General features: G+C 51.6%; 1 pseudogene; it reads left to right on the forward strand.

Annotated features, from left to right (window-relative positions):
• Window positions 1-4156, forward strand: part of LOC123946460 — a 54546-nt pseudogene extending 50390 nt beyond the window's left edge.
• Window positions 4157-7651: the final 3495 nt, after the last annotated feature.

A 7651-nucleotide genomic window follows, 5' to 3' on the forward strand; every position in this document is an offset into this window, starting at 1 on the left:
GGTTGCCGCAGTGGCAGCTCATGTCTCCTTTCTCCTGCAGCCAGCTGGCAAGGCTCTCTGACCAGGGGGGCTTTCACCAGTTCTTACATCAAGCAGCCCCTGGGCAGGTGCACGGAGGGGTGCCAGCTGGAGCCCATCAGCCATACAGGGAGTGGGCCAATCATCGTGCTCCGCTGATGGGCCTCCCTCGGCCTCGGGTCTCCTTCAGCCTCTGGCCTCCACCCTGCCAGCGAGAACTCAAGAAGAGCAAACCAGCTTTAAAAAAAATCTGGACGCAGAAAGAACTTTCTTCCGGGTAATTCCTACTGGGCCTCTCTCATTCCACCCATCTCAGGCCTTGGCCATGCCAGCTACCCCATTTTATCCTTTTCCTGGTGGTAGGAAAGTACCAAGTCCTTGTTCTTGCCTGGCGCATTACAGCACAATTGCCAGCAAGAGCACGTGTCCCTCCACCCACCAGATGCCTCGTTCTGGGGTGGCCTTACTAACAGAGAGAGACTCATAACCCTTCATTTGTGAATCCGGATGTCCAGAAGCTCCTTGAACTACTAATCAGCAAAAGGGTAGAACTGAAGAGTTGGAAGGAGAAAGAAAAGGTGGTGCCCAGATGACCACCTGAGCTTCTGGGGGACTCTGTGGAAGCTGCTGGGTGCTGAGCAGAATACCACCACCCCACCATCCTTCTGGAACATGAAAAACAAACCAGAGCCACTGGCCCAACCTCAGCCATTCTCATCTCCTAAGGTCTTGGAAGACCACTTGCAATGGAAGCACACCAGCTCTTCTGGGGTCTCCCCTCTCTGCCCAGTGAGTCCCTGGTAGCCGCTGCCTTGTTCTCCACTCACTCTTCTCCACTACAGGCTCCCTTTGTTTTATTCAATGGGACCTCTAATTGCTTGCCAGCTCTAATTCAGGATCAAATATCTTCACAGTTTTCCCACGCCTCACACTTGCTCCACCGTGGGATCCAACCCCAACACTCAACGCTAACCTTGCCCCAGCCCCAGGCCCCCCTTGCACCCTCTGTCCCAATAGGACCACCTTTTCTCCCATCCCAGAGGAGGACCAGTAGGGTCTCTTGTTCTACATCCCAGAAGAAGACACAATCCTTCATCCCAACTGAAATGCAACATCTGGAGTGGCCCTTGTTACCAAAGCAACAAGGAATGGGGAAGACTTTACCCACTATGGAGAAAAGATCTCCAAAATTCTTTAGTCAAGTCCCTCCCAAGCTTCTGGAGGACCACCAGGCCTCCCAGGCCCACAGGTCAGGTTCCACCTTTCAAGGGGACTTTGTCATCTTTAATATCCAGAAGGCACAGCTTCAGAGGAAGCCCAGCAGGGATAAACAGCAAAGCGGCTTGCCCCACAAGGTTCAGCTGTCTCTGGAACTGATGTGGCCTCAGGATGAATTCCCGGGGGTGAGTCAGGCACAGAGAGAGCAGGGGCTCTCAAGGCCCTTTGTGTTTAAAGGCAAAAGCAGGCCTTTTGGAGGACCAGGCCCAGATACCACAGGAAGTATCAAGCAAGATTCCAAGTAGAGAAGAACTTTGGCAAGGGTCTATGGCAGTGTCTGAAGAGGACCCCAACAGGTGTCTCCAGGATCTCATCTAGGTTCCCAGTGAAGGTTCTGGGAACCAACTCTGAGAAGGAGTTTGGAAGACCCTTGATAAGGGCCTTGGAGTGTAACCCAGGAAAATACTTATCCAGGGGCCCAGATAAGAAACATCCAGAATGCGGTGCCTGGGTGGCTCAATGGGTTAAAGCCTCTGCCTTCAGCTCAGGTCATGATCCCAGGGTCCTGGGATCGAGACACACGTTGGGCTCTCTGCTCCGCGGGGAGCCTGCTTCCTCCTCTCTCTCTGCCTGCCTCTCTGCCTAGTTGTGATTTCTCTCTGTCAAAAAAAAAAAAAAAAAGAAAGAAAGAAACATCTAGAAAAAACTTTAAAGGTTCATTTTCACAGGAAATTGGGACGGCCCTGTGAGGGTCTGATCCCTGTGACTGTGCATCGATCCTGGTTTGTGGCCAGGCATGATTTTCCCAAGTCTCAACCCCACATGGATATTAGAAATCTAGCACCCTTGAAGAAACCCTGCATAAACACCTCCCATGAGCTGTCTTTCCTTTGTCCTAACACTCAGCAGAAGCTGGAAACACACATAAGGTTTCAAGTGAGGCGTAAGTGGGACCTACCTCTCCAAACTATTGAGCCCATAGATCTCCAACTATGTGAAGCGCAACACTTGCCCTTTCCCCACTCTCCCTTTCCGTGCTCAGCCACCTTTGTACCTGGGGCCCCCTTAAAAGCCAAATTTTACAAGTTCTTGGGGAAACCACCTCAGCCCCATCCAGGAGAGAAGGGTATAACTGAAAAGTCTGATCGCACTTCAGGGAGTCCCCCGCCTGTTCCCTCACCCATATGTGAGCAAATCCAGCAGGCCCTGGGAGGGACTTCACCGGTTGATGGTCATCAGTTCTCAGAGACGTCTTTATCAGCACAGGAGGGCAGATCACCTTCTCAGGCCTCCATTCTCAGCCTCCTAAACAGAACCCTGCACAGCAAGACTGTTATGGGAGCCAAGAAAGACAACCTGGAACCAAGTTCAAGTTTAGCAATGGCCAGGAATAAGCTAAAGGAGGAGAGTGGTAAGGTCAGGCCTCACCAGACAAGGTAGCAACACTGAAGATACAGCTCAGGTCCCAAACTCCAAGGGCTGAAGGGGTCACGGAGGCGATGGAGACCAAGAAGGCCACTGCTTGGAAAGTCGTCTTAAGACCCAGTAGGCTGGCCAACAAATCAGCCATTTATGTGGATCTAAGGATATCAGGATCTCCAGGTGCTAGGAAAAGCCCCTCACCATTTACAGTGTTGGTTGCTCAAGATCCAGAGGAGGTAAGCCTTAAAACAAAGGTTAGTAAGTTTGAGCTCCAAGAGAAGATAGAGTCGGAGAACCAGCCTGAAGGCCATACCACTGGTGTGCTTCCTCAAGCTTCTCCCGGTGACATCCTCCTTCCAGACTTTGCCACTTGTGTGCTTGTCAAAGAGTGGCACCAATGTGCTCCCACAAGACTCTCACACAAATGCTGTCTTTGCTGTAGACATCTTGACCCCTCAAGAGTCACCCTCCTGTTCCCAAAGGGAATGTGCCAGTGAAGACACACCAGCTTCCCCGGTGCCACATAACCTTAGCTCAAGTGGATCAAACAGTCAGGGGCAGCAAGAGCCCCACGGACCAAAGGTTGAGGAACCAAGTGACAGCTAGAGCAACAGTGAGACCACTGATGAGGAAAAGGATCAGAAGAGTCACAAACCAGAAGAGAATGAAGTCAGGTGTGCAGAACTGTTGGCAATCAAGCTACCAAGCTACTTGGGTTGTGGCAACCCAAGCTACCAAGATAGGCCACCCTCCCCAGGTCAGAGGATCAGGGGAGAGCCTTGGGAGCAAATACCTCCGGCTCATGCTACCAGAAAAGGGACATGTTTTTCCGGAAAGCCACTTTAGACAAAGGATGAAGAATTTTCTGCAGTGCCTTAATCCCAATAAAAAAAAGCAAAGGTTTGGAAGGCTCCCTTCAAAAAGGCAAGCCTGCATTGTCTCCTGCCCAGAGCTGGGTGCCAGTCAGAAGCAGATCGGTTATGGACAACAGGGCTGCTGTAACTCAGACAATCGCGACAGCTGTGGGACAAATCAGGATGGAATTGGGACTCCACCAAGGAATTCGGGTCTCAGAGATATATCAGCACAAGGAATTACAGGCCCCAGTACATAGGCATTCTTGCCCCCACAGGGCTTTCGTCTCCACAGACCAGAAGAGAGTGATGGGAGGCATAGCCTCCAATCAGCAAGGCACCCCCAAGGGTCAGACCTGCCCTAGCAAGAGCCAGCTGACCAGAGACAGGAATGACGAGTGGGAAAGCCTCCCCAGGGATCTGGGGCCTCCAGGCAGACCCAGCCAGCACCGGCCGATGGTGGCAGGTATCTCAGGTCGAGTGCACCATTATCCTACATGCAGTCTTCGAAAATGTGTCTCAACCCATCAGGCAGAGAGCGCTTCACACATCTTTCCTGGTCAGAAAGATTTCCTTTAAGAAAAAATCGAGTATATGCAAAGAAAGCCCACTTTTCTCACATTAGCACATCCTCTGTGTGCTAATGACTTCCCCGTGCCACAATTTTTATTGCATATATATATCCAAAAATATATGTTTTTTTTTCCCTCATGAGTGGTGCTGGACTCTGTGCCCTGCTTGGGGGTGGGGGGCTGGATCAGGGTTCGCTCTCCCTGAGGGCCTGCTTTGGCTTCCATAAGGGATGGGGCCTAAGAGGGCCAGTGACCCAGGGGGTCCACCCCCGCCCCTTTCCTCACACAACTTCCATTTCCACGACAAGGTGAACAAAACCCAGACCAGGACCTCGCTCTGCCCATCCTCTCCTGCTTTCCCTCCACCTGGAACTTGTGTGGCTGTAGGGAGGGTCTGCCAAGGCAGAAATCCCATTCAGGCTCCAGGAAGACAGAGACCTAGATCAGAGTGGGGCCTGCAGTTGGAGACACAAGGCTGGCCCTGAGGGCAGAGGTGAGAAATCCTGCCCCCATTCCCCCCAGTCTCCTTCAGGGAGTAGAGGACGGCTACCCCAGGAGCCTTTTCTCCCCAGGGAATCCTGTCTTAGCTCCATGCAGCCCCTCTTCTCACACCTCGGAGCAGCAAGGGATGAGCTTGCTCCCAGCACTGAGGGTGTGTGGGTGGTGCCGAAGAGACCCCCAGTGACCAGCCTGCCTAACCCCAGGGCACTAAAGGGGCCTGCTCACCAGCACCCCCTTCACCTTCTGGGGATGGAGGGGGTGTGACTGTGGGCGGGGGCACCCTGCGCTTAGGGTGGGAGTCCAGGAAGGAGGCCAAGTAACAGGGTGTGCCCATGCCTGGTGTGACGACTGAGGACCTGCGGTGTCCCACTGCCACCCAAGGGCCAAGAGGGGAGAAGTTAGAGGCCCTGGGGCTGTCCCCGCAGGGTCTCCGCCCCACTCCAGCTGCCAAGTCGAGGAATGAGGGGGGTGGAGGGCGTGGGGTGGGGGTTGTACAGAAGCCACCTGAGATCCCACATGGACCGCCAGGTGCCCAGAGGCAGCAAGGCCTTTAGGCAGAGAAGTTAACTTCTGCACAGTTTGATAAGTATGTAGGACTGTGGGCCCCGGGATGGACTTGTGGTCCATGTACAGCCTGAGTCTGTGGCCTCTCTGCGGGCTCACTCCATCTCACATCCCAACGGCTGTAGGCCTCCCTACAGCGTGTGGCCTAAGAACGGCTCCTAGGGGACTGGTGGGGACTCAGAGGCCAAGGGACGGGCCTGGCTCCCGGTCTTGGTTACCCCAGAGTCCAGAGGGTCAGGAGACCCTCAGATGGGGCTTGTCCCACCCCCAGCTGGAAAGGACGTGTCCAGAAGGAGGGTGCAGTCTAGGAGGGTCCCCCCCTGTGTGCCCCACTCCCAGCCCAGCAGCGTCTTCCGCCCCCCCCCCCCCACATCACTCACATAGTGGAGAGTCCCACTCCAGGAGGGATCCCCCATCCAGATGGCAACAGGCATGGCCCTGCCCTCATGCTGTCAGGATCCCCCATGTGGAAATGCACCCAGGGTGGGGGGCAAAGCGGGTGCAGTCCTGCTCTGTTGCAGCTTCTCCCTGGAGCCAGGTCCTGCCTTTAGGTCCCCAGGGTGGGCCAGAAGTGACAGTGTAGCCAGGGCCCAGGGGAGGTGGGACAAGGACAGACAGCACCCTAGGCCCTTGGAAGCTCAGTAGAGGGCTGCCCAGAGCAGGGTCCTGAACCTGGCTGCTGCTAGGCCCTCCTAGCGGCATCAGAAGATGAGTTCTGGGAGTTGAGGAGTCGGACGTGCACCCCATGCTCCTTTTGGTAGAAGTGCCACTGACAGGCGGCCGGTGGAACAACCAGAAACAGGAAGTTTCAGAAACAGCAAGTCCCCTTGCCCTTCTCTTGCCAGATGGTACAAGAAGGCCAGAAAGAGAAAGCCCCATGCCAAGAGACCTTGTGCAGATACCTCTGACAGAGACCCACACAAAGCCCACACAGACCCTACACAGAGACCTCTGACAGGAGCCAACATCAAGAGCCCTCACGAACACTATGTCCAGGGATGAGCCTCTTTTTTTTTTTTTAAGATTTTATTTATTAATTTAATTTATTTATTTAAGGATTTTATTAACTTGACAGAGAGATCAGAAGCAAGCAGAGAGACAAGGCAGAGAGAGAGAAGGAAGCATGCTCCCCACTGAGCAGAGAGCCCGATGCGGGACTTGATCCCAAGACCCTGAGATCATGACCTGAGCTGAAGGCAGAGGCCTTAATCCACTGAGCCACCCAGGCACCCCCTCCCACACATACCTTATGCAGAAACTCTCAGAGTGGCCAACACCAAGAGACTTCACAGAGACCTGTGACAGAGTTCCACACAGACTTCTCTCAGACACACCTCAGAAACTGATCTGAATACAGATACCCCCACACACACAGTTCTGCAGAGCCCATACAGAGGCCTCCCTGTGCCCTGCGGACATCAAAGACAGCCCTTGCACAGAAGCCTCACCTCCATCCTTAGGAGCCCAAGTAACCACCCAGACAGGTCCCGCATAGATCTGAAGCCACTTAGCAAACTGGCAATGCAGCTGTGCTCTGCAGAGAAAATGCTTGTGTATTTTTAAATTACTTATGAAAAAGACTTAGATTCCCCACATAAACCTGAAAAATCCTTTCTTCACAGATTTTCACTAGCTTCAGCTCCCATGCACAGTTTAAAGAATCAAAAACTGAAAACAAACAAAACTTTGCCGTCGTCTAATGGAGGAAGAACTCTTATTTGTCCAGTTTTAGTTACGGTTTAGTGAAATGGGCTCAGGGGTCACGTTCTTTTTGTTAGGGACAAGTCCCTCCACCCAAAGTGACTTCTTCATGTTGGAAACGCTCTGGGGAGGCCTACAGCCTTTGGGATGTGGGACGGAGTGAGCCAGCAGAGAGGCCGCAGACTCAGGCTGTACAGACAGCGCGTTCTTTGGCCCAGAGCAGCTTGTGGTAGGTTTGCGAGGCTTGCTTTATTTTCAAATCAAAACAAACTCACAGTGTCAAACACATGAAGCTGTTTTAGAAATGAGACAGTTTGGCAATATTTCTGTTATAGCCTTTGGCTATATTTTAATAATTTATATTTTATATTTATATTTAAAATAATTTCTATTTTAACAACTTAAAATCATGATATCTTTTTCTTTTTGTTCCTTTTAAAATATGGTAGTAACCTTAGATGATATCACGTATATGCCCAGCATATGAAAAAAATCATGAGCTAATGCTCAGCTATGATAGCTTAAACTTCTGGAGTCTTCGGAAAGTTTCGTATTTTCTAGAATCTTAAGGCGCACTTGGTTTCTAAGACTAGGGAAGTCAGGCTCTGCTTCATATTGTCAGCGAAAAAAGGACACAGTGCTTAAATAATTTTGAAATCTTAGAAAATATTCCATTTAGTTGCTGTTTGAAATATGCATTACCTCAGTTAAATTACTTGGAAATTGGCATTTTAACATCGTTAAATTTAAAAAGTATACATTTAATCAGCATTTCATTGTAATAATAAAGATCTCACCATC

Source organism: Meles meles, chromosome 7, assembly GCF_922984935.1.
Source record: "Meles meles chromosome 7, mMelMel3.1 paternal haplotype, whole genome shotgun sequence".
NCBI classification, from domain to species: Eukaryota; Metazoa; Chordata; class Mammalia; order Carnivora; family Mustelidae; genus Meles; species Meles meles.